Raw genomic sequence first — 15,067 nt, 5'->3', positions numbered from 1 at the left:
TTTGTCTAGGACTTTCAGTTTTCTAAGGGCTTCTGTGTTTGTCAATCCCAATAAGCCTGTGCCCAGGCCAGGCAGGTATAAATATTTTCATTTTAAAGGAGAGGGAATTGAAGCTTAGAAAAGTCATGATTACCCAGTCAATGATAGCAATGAGCAGTGGGACTTGAATGTAGGCCCCTGCAGTTTTGCTGACTACACTCTTCCAGAACCCCACCAGCAGCTGCATTTATGTTACTAGAAAATAGTATATAATATCTATAGAGCCATGCCTTTTGTAGCACAGGTTTTAATTACTAAGGTGCGGGGCAAACAGCAGCCCCTGGGCTGAGTTTCTATTTTGGCCCATTTGTTGTTTTGTATTTTTTTTTTTTTAATTTTTTAAATTTTGTTTAGAGAGAGAGAGGGAGGGAGGGAGGGGCGGAAAAAGAGGGAGAGAGAGAGAAATCCCAAGCAGGCTGTGCACCTCTACTGCAGAGCCCGATGCAGGGCTTGAACTCATGAACCACGAGATCAACACCTGAGCCAAAACCAAGAGTCGGATGCTTAGCCGACTGAGCCACCCAGGCTCCCCGTGTAGTTTTTGTAAAGCTGATCGCTGAGAAGCATGCGTCCCCCTCAGCTTGACCCTACTGTGAGTTCAGATGCAGCGTTTCGGGGTGAGGAGGGAGAGAAAGTTACCCTTCCTAAAAACGGAAAGTGAAAATGACCAGTCCAGTTTCCCAGTTTTAGCTGGTTAGGACACTGTCAGCCACAGTGGGGGCAAGTAAACCTCACCTCAGCCTTTCCTGCAAGTGTGACAGTGGAATGGTAGAAAAAAGAAAAGGAGTTTTCTTCACAATTTCCTAAACTCATTTCTATTAGCAAAAGTTGCCTGGGGTTCCTGGCTGGCTCAGTTGGTTAAATGTCTGACTTCGGCTCAGGTCATGATCTCATGGTTCTTGAGTTCTAGCCCTGTGTCGGGCTCTGTGCTCACAGCTCAGGGCCTGGATTCTGTTTTGGATTCTGTGTTTCCCTCTCTCTCTCTGCCCCTTCCCCAGCTCACACTCTGTCTCAAAAAGAAATAAACATTAAAAAAAATTTTTTTTCCTTTGGTCTCCCAGTTCTTGGCCGGGTGAAAATAAACTGTATTTTTGTGGCCTGCGCCAGACAAAGCCCATTTGTCTGTCCTCACACCAGTAAATCTAGACATCAATGTCTGTTTAGATTAGAATTGATTTCTGAACCAGGAAACTCAGAAGAGGCTGTTTAAAGAGTAGTTATTAATGGCCTCATTACAAGCGTATGTCCTGCCATTTGAACGAAATTTACATAGAGAGAGGAAGCACATTTATAAGTATCGGAAAGAGGTGAAGAAAGAGGAAGCCTTCATGGGGGCTGTGGTACCTCCTGCTTTGTTAGCAACACTGGGGTTTCCTGAAGGATGAAACAGGGGCTTACAGGCCTCCAGCCCTGAGAGCCCTCCTGGTGGAGAGCCTTCTCCCCAGGGGTGGATTTTGGAATGCAGGTATGGTTGACGCTTCTTAAGGATTTTGATAAACTTGGCCCATGAAAGCTGTGCTTGGAGCATCCCCAGAGATGCTGGATCCAGGGTAGAGGTGGGTTTCTGCAACCCTTCCCAGATTTATCTCAGAGACTGGTTGAGGGACTTCTGTCTGTGGCCAGGGAGAAGCTCACCCCGGAGGAATTATTCCTCTCCTGGGGTCATCTTTCGTGAGATCAATTGTTCCTTCAGACTGAGAACTGGTTAGGAAACGGGAACCTTGAGTTCTAAATCTGGTTCTACCATTAAACCCACTGCTGATGACCTAGGGCGAGTCATTTCATGTCCTTGTGCCCTCCGTTTTCCATCTGCAAGGTGGAGACAGTCGTGTCTGGCACAGGTAGCTGAGGACACTGAAAGGAACAAATGAGAACAAATTGAAAACTTCTGAGGCACTGGGTGGTGCGAGAACTCCAAATAACCCTTGGCTTCTTGGATGAGGGCGGAGCAGTTTGGGTCTGGTACTCAGGGGGGTTTCCTGCAGGTTGAACTTGGGAGAGGGCTGGAGAGGCCCAGCAAGGCTGGGGGGCAGGAGAGGCTGTCAAGCTCACTTTGGTTGTCATGGCAGCCTCATCTGTGGGGCTATTTTTATTCAAGCTGAAGAGCAGGTAGGGTGTGTTGGGGAGGGGAAGGAAAGAGCCGTCATCTTTCGCTTTAAAGCAAAACAAAACTAACACTTTGACCAGTTCATTTAGAGTCACTGGGTGGGGGCTGGATAGAGATCTGAGAGTCCTGAGGTCTCCTCTTCTCCCGTCCAGCACCCTTATCCTGAACTTGAAGGGGGGCCAGGGGAATTAACCTGGTGAAGGAAGGAACAAGGACTCCTTACCTATGTGAGCTGGAGAAGACTGGCATTGATGTACAGTAGAGTCCTGATCAGAACCCTCTACCTTGCGCTGCATATCCACCGGCGTGTAATGAACCTGGGCCACCTCAGGAATCTGCGGCTGGCACAGAACATCTGGATGGCAAAGCGGGTTGAATGCGACAGGTGAGCTGGCCTGTGTTGGGAAAGTCAGCAACACCGACCACCTCAGGAAGTCAGCCTGGGTTTATGGGAGGAGTGGACTCATTCTTGCTCCTCCTTTCTATTGCTTTCTCCTTGTTTCCAGGGAGGCAGAGTGGCCACCATGAGTTTATTGAAAGTCTGAGTTGGGGATATGCCCGCGGGACTCCCTGCCTTCCCTTTTTAACATCACGAGGATGAGATGATGAAGGCGACATGGCCAACGATTGATATCACTTTAATGAACTCATTCTAACTCTAAATAATCTCTAAACAATCGTCACCTCCCCCCACCCGACTTTAATGCCAGTAAGATATGTGGTGGGTAAGGCATTCCTCCGACTCCTCCTACCGCCATTCAGACTGATGACTGTATGTGACTCTGTCGGGGGGTTGGTGACCTGTAGCTTGGGTATACTTGTTACTGGGTTGGGAGCTTTTTAAGAGAAAGGGGTTCATCGGAGAGGAAATTCAGTACCCACTAACCAAGGTGGGTGAACAAGTGGGGAGAAAGACCCATGGGTGATGACTAAAATGAATAAGCCCTCTTGATGTTTGCCAGGAAGCGGGGGGTTACAGAAACCCAGAACCTGAGTCCCGCCATTACAAGCCTCTCACCTCGCCCCAGAATCCACATGCTCTTGCAGGGAGCAAAGCCTCCTTTATTTGGATGCACACATTTGGAACCTGGGGACGAGGCTAGGCCTCAGGTCTCCCTCTGCGTTTTCTAAGGACATAATAACCATAACCCTAATTTTCTAAGCTCATAGCGTAGAAACAAAATACATGGTAGGAGAAATGTTTAGTCTACTTGAGAATCATTTTTGTAAGCATTTTGTGAACCATGCTTGTGGTATATTCTCAGACATCAGGTTAATTATAGCATCTCATTCGTTCGAGAAAGCGATAGAGCAGGATGTTGGCTTGGCAACAGTTTGTTAGCCTCCAGTTTGTGTTTTCTTATTTATTTGGAGGCACTGTTTGCTCCACACTGTTTGTGTGTTGGGTGGTCAGCCACTCCCCTTCTTGATTCCGACCAAGATTTACAAAAGAGCTGACATACTCTGCTTGTGTGTCTGGAATTATTTTGAAAAACAAGCAAAGTTCGTCCACTTTTAGAAAAATGAAACTATATTTTCAATCTATATTTTACAGAATGGCCTTTTCTCCTGAGTAGTGTTGCTGACAGGTCTTTGATACACAACCAAAGTCCCTGAAATGGCATTCAGGGCCCTCTCATTCCCTTTCCCCTCTTACCCCATATAGAAGGTACCCCCACAGTGCTTCCTGTAGCTCAAACGCATCATTTGCTGTGAAGCCTTTGTGTCCTTAATCGTGCCTTTACCTCTGCCAGGAAAGTCGCCCTGACCCCCCTACCCCCATGTCCGCATTCTCTGTGTCTTTCAACTCCATACCTGTCATTTCTTTGGGGATGTCCTTTCTGCTTTGATCCTCTAGTGGCCATAAACTGTGTCTTATTGATAAATTCCTGCTTTTCCCTCATGAGGTTTATGTATTTATGTATTTATGTATTTATGTATTTATGTATTTATTTATTTATTTATTTATTTATTTATTTATTTATTTATTTATTTTTAAGTTATTCCTGTTCTCATTTGTCTCTGGAGGTTGAGAGCAGCTGTCCTGTGTTTTTTGCCTGTGTGATCCCCCCACTGCCAGGGAAGACAGAAATGTTCTCACCCCTGCATTTCTTGGGGGTCCTAAGATATGCTTTGAATATTTATTATTCATTGATAGGCAATGACTATATGTGGAAGGAATAAAGGAAAGAATTATGAATTATTTTATTAATTTAAATGGAAAATGTACCTTCTTCACCAAAGGGTCATCTCAGCATCCAGCTACTATTTGAATCAATTAAAGAAAGTTAACCTGCCTTCTTCATCCCTCGGGAAGGTTTTCTCAACTTCTGAAACTTCTGTTCTATTTTTCCTGCACCAGCACATTTTAAACACTTAAAATGTAACTTACTTCATGTTGTTGTGGTTATGGTCTCACCACACAGGCTGCTGCTTGCTGGTAAGGGATTCCATAGTTCTGTCATGTTTTTCCCATGGAGCTTCCTCTTCCCAGTTCAGCTGTAAGCTGAAGGCCAAGACTGTGGAGGACACATTGTATAGTCCCCAATGGGACCCATGTCTGACATGTTCAGTAGGTGCTTGCTAGGTCATCTGGAAGCTCAGGCTTCGGAAAGCTTTATGTCAGGCTTTCAGGCATAGTCGTTTTATGGTTTCAACATTGTAGCTTAGGTAGGACGGGTGAAAATCATAATAGTTGAGAAATGTCATCCTGACATTAGAAAAGCCACTGGAAGTTTCTCCAGACTTCAGGCAACTCTCTATATTCCTACCTCACCTGTGTGATGGTTAAATTTGCATCCCTGACCCAGGATGCAAATGCAGAGAGAATATGGCCGCTTTCATTCCCGGACCCCGCTACCTGGGTTTCGTGGCTATTCATGTCTGCATCCTTCCAAGAAATCTTTGAGTTTCTTCACTCTTTTCTTTTAACAGCTGCACTGGAAATCTTGGACATAACTGACGATCCTCTCCTATTTCATTCTAGCCCAGGGACACACATTCCCCGGTGACCACAATTGGAGTCGCCCTAATGATCATTTCTGTTTCATGCCATTTGGGGCTATATTGGTAGAAAGCTTTTCATTCTCTGCTGAAATGTATCACCTTCATTTCTTTCTTTGTTCACTTTCTTTTTCCTTCTCATCCAAAACTTGGATTCAGTATGTTCATACTTCAGGTCTTCTTCCTCTCTTCCTCATTTTAAAAATTACTGATGAATTTAGCTTAACAAAACGGGAGCAGTACAGCATAATTCACCTTTCTTCAAACTTCAGTCACGTGAGAATTATCAACATGGCTTTTGATTTATCTTTTTCAACAGTTTTCTTGAGATATAATTCATATGCCATGCAGTTCACCCATTTAAAGGGTAAAATTCAGTGGGTTTTTTGGTTTGGGTATATTACATTATCAATTTTTTAAATGTGGCAAAATATGATATATATTTGCCATTTTAACCAATTTTAAATATACAATTCAGCGACGTTAATGACATTCACAATGTTCAACCGCTATCTATTTCCATTGTACTATTAACACTATTTTGTGGGTGTCTGGCCAATTCAATTGGTAGGGCATGTGACTCGATCTCAGGGTCATGAGTTCAAGCCACATACTGGGCATGGAGCCTACTTAAAAACAAAAAAAAAAATCCCAATATTGTCTTTGAGTCATTTCATGTTTTTTAAGTAAACTTATCTTATTTAAAAAGGGTGTTCTTAGTTTAGTTTTTATTTAGAGAGAGAAAGAAAGAAAGAGAACATGAGGAGGGGAGGGGCAGAGAGAGAGGGAGAGAATTTCAAGCAGGCTCTGCACTGTCAGCACAGAGCCTGTTGCAGAGCTCAAACCCATGAACCTCGAGACCATGACCCCAGCCAAAACCAAGAGCCAGACCCCTAACCGACTGAGCCTCCCAGGTGCCGCTATGTAAATTTATTTTAAAAGGAAATTTTGGGGCGCCTTGGTGGCTTAGTCAGTTAAGCACCTGACTTCAGCTCAGGTCATTATGTCATTATGTGAGTTCTAGTCCCACATTGGGTGAGCCAAGCTTCTTTCTCTTTCTCTCTTCCTCTCTCTCTGTGCCCTTTGTGGGATCCTCTCTCTCTCTCCCTCTCTTTCTCTGCCCTCGCTCACTTGTTCCCTCTCTCTATCGATTAAAAAAAAAAAAAATGAAACTTTGCCACTATAATTGAAAAACCAGAATCTTTTAATGTTGAAAAAGGTAACTTTAAAAATAAAGACAATAAAAATCAAACAATGGTATTAAGTTTTACTGGATACTTGAGCCTACAGAAGTCTGTGGGGTTAAGGCCTTGTTCTCACCATTGTACCAAGGGAGAAAAAGAAAAGCATGTGAAAGAGCTATTAAAGGCATCCTCTTATCATACCAGGTCTTCTTGATATAGTGGGATTGAAAGAATTGAAAGGGGATTGCTTTCTACCATGTGGTTCAGTGTCACTGAATATTTGCTGTTCACTTTGGAATCATCTCCTGTACACCAGGTTCTGTGGGTCACAGTGTGGAAAACACTGTAAAAGTGCACAAGAGCATGGATTTGGGGGTTAAATTTTCACACAGCAAGCACTTGAATGATTTGGACAACTTGCTTAAATTTCCGTGCCCTAGTTTTCACATCTGTGAAATGGGCAGAGTCATATCAATCTCTTAGTTGTGATAAAATGGAATCTTATATGTTAAGGGTCTTGCCTGGTTCCTGGCGTATAGTAAATGCTCAACAAATGTGTATTTTTTTTTAAGTTTATTCATTTTAAGAGGGAGATAGAGAAAGCACAAGTGGGGGAGGGACAGAGAGAAGGTGAGACAGAATCCCAAGCAGGCTTTGTTCACGCCATCCGCGCAGAGGCTGATGTGGGGCTCAAACTCATGAACAGTGAGATCATGACCTGAGCTGAGATCAAGAGTTGGACACTTAACTGGCTGAGCCACCCAGGTGCCCCCAAATGCGATTATTTTTAAGAATGATCCTTGTTTATAGTTTTCCCAAAGTTTAGCATTACCTTACAAAGAAAAGTTAGCTTGTGTATTCTGAAGAAACTCTCCAAGATCAGCAAACATCATTCTCTGGCCCTCCTGCAGACTATCAAAATGCCGTAGTCCTGACTGAGTGCCAGACAATGTGCAGGAAAAAGACAGCAAACTTAATGGTCTGAAAACTGAATTGGGAAGTAAGAGAGTGCAGCCTTGCATCAGAGGCCCCTTGAACTTGCAGGATCCTGGCTGGTTCCATTGATGTTCAGTGTCTCTTGACTTCAACCCCATTCTCAGGATGTGCCTATTGGTCCCGGTTGCAGGTCACAGCACACCTAACCCAAGGCAGCATGGCTCAGAACAAGACAGCATCACCAGGCATTGGTGAGCAAAAGCCCACATTGTGTCTCGTGAGTTGCAGCCACAACCCCACACCAGGAATAGCAGGTGACAGCTGCTTCCTGCCTTGGACCCATCCAAACACGAGGCCAGACACAGACCCCTGGGGGTGAATTCCCACTTGCTTGCTTACTTGAGTCCTTCAGGCACATGTTTCCATCTATAAAATGAGAATAGGGTCTTGATTCCTATCTCCTAGTGTTGTTGTAAGTATTAAATGAGATTAAGACTGTTAAGCAGTCACCACAGTATTCAATGAATGGTAACTTTTATTGTTATTATTAGTAGGAAGGAGTCTGTCACCAATCAATCCTCTGACCTAGTATGAGTGGCTCCACGTGGTGCAGTGGGGGTACAGGTGAATACATATATGCATTTCATTTAAAATTCATAGCTTGAAAAAATGTTTATTTATTTGGAGAGAAAGAGAATGTGTGAGCATGTGTGAGTGGGGGAGGGGCTGAGAGCAAGGGAGAGAGAGAGAATCCTAAGCAGGCTCCAGGCCCAATGAGGAGCCCAAGGCAGGGCTTGATCTCATGACTGTGAAATCATGACCTGAGCTGAAATCAAAAATGTGATGCTTAACCGACCGAGCCACCCAGGTGCCCCTAAAACTCATGGTGTTTATAGACCCAAATAATGTATAGACTCCTTCACAGAGGGAAAAAAACCCATTATTCTGATGTTGTTTAACTATGTATTAACATATTCTTTACGCTTAGGCTCAGTATTCTTACGCTTAGTATTCTTTCCCAACTCTGAAAGCAGAACATGGGCAAGATACAAATATAGGTATGAAACAAATAAAAGGCATACTGACTATATTTATTTCATCAGACGATGCTGGTTTATTGAGGAAGCATCATGAACATGGCACGAGGCTGTGGTGCTCACTGATTCCATTGAGGGGGTTGCTGCAGCTCCCCTGTGTTATTTTGGGACTTGGATCTCCCACTGCATTTCTCTATATGAAGTAGTGTACAGGGAAACCCTCTGGTGTTCATGTGGCACAAATGCCTCCTCTGCACATTGCCCTGCCCCCTCTCCTCTTTGCTCATTAGCCTCTGACATTCAGAATAGCACAATCTAGCTGCAAAATGATTGCAACCCACCGCCTCCACACACACATAGACACCACAATCCTATGGCAAGACCCAGTTATAACATGGTCATCTAGATAACTTGGAACGTGTTTGCCTTTTACTTTAAAGGCATTATCATCTAAATTTAAAGCCCAAGCACAGATTCTCGTAAGGACTATAGGGGAGGACTTCTGGCAGATACCAGTTTGAGAAACATTGATTCACATCCTCCCTAGATCCCCAAAGAATTTGGAGCAGCCTCCAAAATTAAACACAATATTAAAGACAAATAGGCATGACCAAGGACCTGGGTGAGAGTGTTAACAGCAGTTAAGAACTAAAATGATGACCGAACTGTCTGGAAGTAAGGGCAAAAAGTGAAATGCACCATGTTAGCCTGTTCTTGTGGTCTAGTAAGAGAAAACAGGCAAGTTCTCTGAAGAGACAGACTTTTCCTGCCACTGAATCCTAGGAGTATTTGCCACATGGATCCTTTATAGATAAGACTTTGTGTGTGTGTGGGAGGGGGGGGGGCAGATGTACAAAGGAAGTCTTTTTTTCTATGATTTCTCCAGAGTTCCTGTGGACCTCATAAAAGCTGAGAAAATATTGTTCAATTTTAAAGCAGTGAGGATACTATTGGTGTCTTAATAGTACTTTACATTGTGGGGGGTCCTTGGGGTTTTCGGAATGCCTTCACTCAAACATTTATTATTTGAGTCTCAGGACAGCAAAGGTGGTATTATGAGGGCACCTGGGTGGCGCAGTTGGTTTAAGCATCCGGCTTCGGCTCAGGTGATAATCTCACAGCTCATGGGTTCGAGCTCCTCATCAGGCTCTCAGATCCTGTGTCTCCCTCTCTCTGCCCCTCCCCTACTCATGCTCTGTCTCTCTCTGTCTCTCCAAAATGAATAAACGTTAGAAAAAAAGGTGGTATTATCTTCAAGGTGGGGAGGGGTCACAAGGGATCTGCATACTTACGTGGCAAAGCTTGGTGCCATGTCACTCTGTCAGGTGGGTTTCAGGGGTGCTTATGTCTGGGTTGGCATTTCCTTCAAAGGAAACTTTGGATTTGCTGAAGTGGTTGGTCTGGCCCAGTCTGTAGTACGCTGTGGAAGAGGCAGATGTGGCTGAAGAAATGCAAGCGATAGTGTTGTCAATCAGCGGCTCCAGAATCAGCCGGCAGAATGAATGGCATCCTGCCTGACTTCCTGAAGTGAATTAGCTGCTGGGAGTGAATTCATTTCAGGTGACTAAATGAATAGACCTACTGGAAGGAATTGTTTATATGCCCCATCTGAATGCTGGGGAATATCTGCCAAGTGCCGCACTGTTAGGGTCAATCTCATTTATGCCAAGCTAGTGACACGATTAGCCAACGGAGTCAGTTACTGCTTTTCTCTGTACCCCAACCCCCATTATCCAAGTGCTTTCTCATTGTATAAAATAGGAAAACACATGGAAGGTTGGGAGGTAGGAAGGAAGGAGGAAAAGAGGGAGGGAGGGAAGAGGGGCCATGCACAATCCAAGGACAGATTTTTTTCTGACCTTTTAAATGCGTTTTTCTTTATATAGTTGATACCCAACACTATAAGATATATGATTCTATATCCTGCTTTTTTGCTTAACATAATATCATAAGCTTCTACTTAAAACTTTTTTTTTTAACGTTTATTTATTTATTTATTTATTTATTTTTTTGAGACAGAGACAGAGCATGAACGGGGGAGGGGCAGAGAGAGAGGGAGACACAGAATCGGAAGCAGGCTCCAGGCTCTGAGCCGTCAGCCCAGAGCCCGACGCGGGGCTCGAACTCACGGACCGCGAGATCGTGACCTGAGCTGAAGTTGGACGCCCAACCGACTGAGCCACCCAGGCGCCCCATACTTAAAACTCTTTTAAAATGATATTTTTAAATGTTCTTTCATCAGTTAGGTTGTTTTCCACTTTTCATGGATACGAAGAGTGATTTAGCAGACATCTTTGTTCATTGTCTTTCTCTACATTTTGAACATTTATTTTCCCCCTTAAGAGAGACTTACAGTAGAATTATGCGGCCAAAGGTATGAACACTTTAAAGACTTTCTCTTTCAGGGGCGCCTGGGTGGCTCAGTCAATTGAGAGTCTGTCTGATTCTTGATTTTGGCTCAGGTCATGATCTGGTTGTGAGATCGAGCTCTGTGTTGGACTCTGCGCTGAGTCTGGAACCTGCTTGGGATTCTCTTTCTGTATCCCTCTCCTGCTCATGCTCTCTCTCTCTCTGTCTCTCTCTCTCTCTCTCTCTCTCGCAAAACAAAACAAAACACCAAACCAAACCAAACCAAAACCAAAACCTTTCTCTTTCTCGGCATATGAACACATGCCTTGCCAGAAAGGTCTTACCAGTTTATACTTCCCTCAGCATCAAATGAGAGTGAGTATATTACCTCACCTTCAAAAGTTTCCTAACTCGAAAAGGTAAAATAGCAGTAAATGTAAAATGTTATTTTTATTTTATTTTCATGATCATTAGTGATAATGAATGATGGTTTATTTCTTTTTAGATGGGGAGTTAATTTGTATTTTTTTCCTTGGTGAATTATCTACTTATTGGGTATTTTAAAAGACATTTCTGTGATCTCTTCATATCTTAAGGAAATTATCCCCTTTGCTTGTTTATTTCTAATTTTAAACCAGTTTGTGATTTGCCGCTGGATTTTTTGGTAACACTCTATTGAGACGTAATTCATATAATATACAAGTTACCCATTTAAAGTGTAAAATTCAGCGAGGCTTTTTTTGGTATATTCACAGACTTTTGCAGCTATCACCACAATTCATTCTAGAATATGTTCATTACCTCAAAAAAGAAACTACATACCCCTTAGCTATGCTCCCCCAACTCCCTAGCCCCCACCAAGCCCCAGCCCTAGGCAACCACTAATCTACTTTTTGTTTCTATAGATTTGCCTATTGTAGACATATCATATATTTGGAATAAAAAAATATGTGGTCTTTTGTGACTGGCTTCTTTCACTCAGTATGTTTTCAATGTCAATATTTTATTCCTTTTTATGACTGAATAATATACCATGTTTTGTCTATCCATTCATCAGCTGAGGGACAATTGGGTTGTTTCCAATTTCACTATTATGACTAATGCCACCAAAACAATATGATTTAGATTTTAGGTTTTTAAAATGTTTTTTACTGAAGTTTTAAATTCATACCAACCCTATTGCTTGTTTGGATTGTATTTCTTTTGTTGTTTAAGATTAATAAGTCTTTTCTCGAGCCAATGTTAAATTTTCACCCATATTTTCATCTTTTTAATTCTAAAAATCTGTTTTATTGTTCACTTCAGTCTATAATCCATATAAACTTTATTTGGAGGTATGTGAGAATTAGAAAGCATCGCAATAGTCCCTCTGTTTTCCCATCCCTGCCCCAAAATAGCTAAATTTTCCCAGCACCATTTCCTGAGTCATTCTTCTCACCAACCATTTTCTTTATACTGATTTTTAATGCTTTCTTTATCACATATTAAGTTTTTATGAGAATGAAGCTTGATTTTTGGGTTATCCATTGAATTTAATTGCTTTTTAATTTTTTTTATAAATGTAATCTAAAATAGGAATACACTTTATTGTTTCTTAAACTTTAGTAAGAGACATAAAACATATATAATCTATGATTATTGATTTAGTCAGATTTTCTTCTTATTTTAAGACCATTTTGGCAATTAATATTTTTCTATAAAAATTGTACTGAAATCTAAAAAATTCTTAGCATGGAATTCACATCAGTGTGTTTCTAAAATTCTCCATATCTTTTATTATCCTGTCTTTCTCATTGGCATATTTGTATTTTCTCTGCTCTTTCCTTAATATTATTTACTAGAGCTCTGACTCTTTGGCTAGCTGACTAATAATAGATCAGTAATTTGGGAGAAATGACATGTTCTTCTTTCTTGAAGCACTGGTAGACTGTACAATGGTTCTGTCCCAAGGAGCTTGTACCTGTATTGTAATTGGCAAAAGTTGGTGCTTGGGACTCGGCCGCTCAGGGTAGCATCTAAACAATTCTGGAGCAATTCTGGGGAGCTTCTTGCAGTTTAAAGTAACTGATTGGAGGGGTGCCTGGGTAGCTCAGTCCATTAAGTCTTCGACTTCGGCTCAGGTCACGATCTCCAGGTTTTTGGGTTTGAGTCCCGCATCCAGCTCTGTGCTGACAGCTCAAAGCCTGGAGCCTGCTTTCTATCCTGTGTCTCCCTCTCTCTCTGCCCCTCCCCTGCTTGCACTCTCCTTCTCTCTCAAAAATAAATATATATTAAAATAATAATAATAATAATAAAAATAAAGTAGCTGATTGAGTGTTTTAACTCAATGAGGTTATTTTCTTTTCCAAGAAGAACCTCAGAAATGAAAAAAAAAATGGGATAGTTCAGGCATCTAATAATAAAATATTGAAGCTTGAGGTGATATTATATAATTACTCAGAAGAAGAATATTAATCATCACTGATCTTTTCGGCTCTTTCCTTCACAAGGTCCCTTGGTGGCTGAGAGTTGCTTGGGTGGCATGTACAACTCCGTTCATGGGAATGGGTCCTGGCTGTTCTAGAAGTAGCCGATCAAGGACAGAAGGCTATCAGGAAGGGCAGATCCAGTGGAGAAAATGGCAGCCTCAGTTAATGGGTCTTGGAGAGCAGGGAGGCAGGGACATTACTTCAGTTAGCCTTGGAGGAGGATAATTAGCACTGAGAAGGGAGTCAGTAGGATTGGCAAGGACAGAAGAGATACAGAAGATCGTTAGCTCTGATGGCTAGTGAAAAATAGTATCACCCCCCCACCCCGCTTAAAACACCCAGAGTCCTTTGCCTCGTCTGTCAGCACTAAATTCTGCTTCGATTCCTGTTGTGCAAGCAAGGTCAGAGATCTGGCCGCCTCCGGCAGACCTTGTGGAATAGTGAGTTTTGAGAGAAATCACAGAGAGGGGAAGAGCAGCAGGAATCTGCCTCACTGTCACAGTCTGGGGCCATGCATAGACATCTGTCAGCACAGATGTCAGGCTCTAGGATGAGACCACTGGCCAAGGCTGTGGGGTTTTTAAGCTGCCTATCTGGGAAACCTCAGCCCTTTGCCCAGCCTGAGCGGGTCCTGGAGGTCGTTGCCCCACAGTTAGCAGCAGTAGGACGTGATGGTGCCTAGTCCCCTAACCCAGCTCCCCCATCTCAGCCTTCGCGGTCGTGGGAGCACAGCCTCTTCCCCTGTATGACCTGAGGTCTAGCATGCAAGCCCGTGGGTAGAGCTTTCTGTGGGACGTATTAGTGGCCTGATGTACCAGCCCAGCATTCTACTAGGACTGATTGCCGTGAGCTCTGCGGGAGGCCACCTCCTTCCCTGGGAGGTCAGCCTGCAGGAATCAGCCAAGATAACCCTTACCTCTCACTGTACCTGCCCTTTTAGACTGTGGGTTCTCCACAGGCAGGATCGATATCTTATTCATCTTCATGTCCTCTCAGTGCCTGACATGTTCGGCTGCTCTGTAAGTGATTTAGGAGTGAAGAAGAGATGGCCCAAGAAAGGGGCTGGATGAGCCTTCCTTCTCCTCTTAACCATTCTTAACCATTTTGTCCTTCTTTGGGATCTTACAGAAGCTTTGGACTATCTCCAGAGAGTATAGGCCTGTGCGCACGCATGTGCGTGCACGCCGCCCCCCCCCCCCCCCCCGAATAAAAATCTTGCACACAGCCTATCAATTGATGGATTCTGGTTAAGAGCCCCTGCCTTAGAGCTCTGGTAGGTTCCACTTACACCATCTCAGCATCATCTCACTCTGTGCCATGCCCCACACACCAGGACACCCCTCCTCACCTGCCTGAGCCTGTGCACAGTAGAGGTGTTGGCTGTGGCACCTATCTGGAACCCGGTTACACTGACCGGAGATTTGTTGAAAATGAATGCTTGTCACTGTTACTCCAGAGTGGGCACATCGGCTCGTCGTAACCCTGAGGAATAGTGGCTTCCTGGACAGCACAGTTTTTACTTGATGTTCAAAAGATGGCCTTTAAATGGACAGCTGATGCTTGACCCCACCTGAGGAGAAGGGTTCTCCTTTCCTCACAGCCACTAAAGCCAGCAGTGCAGGAAGTCTGGAGGCAAAGCTTCCAGAAGCCCACCGGTTGAGACTAGACTTGCCAGCCTTGGGCAGCAGCCTGTCTCAGACTTTTTGGCCTTCTTCTCAGCAGTCTTCCTCTTGCTGTCACCCTACCCTTGTGGCCTACCAGGTCATTGGCTTTTCCTCATTAGGTCCTCTTTCATGATTTCCTGAGTCACTCCCTTCAGCTTGTATTTATTTGACGTTCAGAGCCATTTCCTATTTGGTAACGTTCGGGGCTTTCGGGGGGTGGAACGTGCCCAATAGTTCTCCTTCCTTGTGTTCCCATTCAGCGGTGTCCTTTGTTCCATAG

At 43.5% G+C, this 15,067-nt stretch overlaps 1 protein-coding gene and 1 long non-coding RNA gene across 3 annotated transcripts in view; one reads left to right on the top strand and one right to left on the bottom strand.

Moving 5' to 3' along the window:
• Positions 1-15,067, top strand: part of PIK3AP1 (phosphoinositide-3-kinase adaptor protein 1) — a 117,870-nt gene that overhangs the window by 43,492 nt on the left and 59,311 nt on the right. The window lies entirely within an intron of this gene.
• LOC122202326 lies at positions 1,241-15,059 on the bottom strand. Of its 2 annotated transcripts, none has more exons than XR_006194593.1 (3): positions 9,599-9,866; positions 2,370-2,501; positions 1,241-1,893 (listed from the first exon to the last, which is right to left on the bottom strand). It is a non-coding gene; the product is annotated as an uncharacterized LOC122202326 (long non-coding RNA). The 2 variants fall into 2 exon arrangements; XR_006194594.1 differs by lacking the exon at positions 1,241-1,893 and adding an exon at positions 14,472-15,059 and having other exon boundaries at positions 2,309-2,501; positions 9,599-9,747.

Source organism: Panthera leo, chromosome D2 (assembly GCF_018350215.1).
Source record: "Panthera leo isolate Ple1 chromosome D2, P.leo_Ple1_pat1.1, whole genome shotgun sequence".
Classification (NCBI taxonomy): domain Eukaryota; kingdom Metazoa; phylum Chordata; class Mammalia; order Carnivora; family Felidae; genus Panthera; species Panthera leo.
The sequence above is the reverse complement of the archived record's forward strand: the minus strand, read 5'-3'. Positions and strand labels throughout refer to the sequence as shown.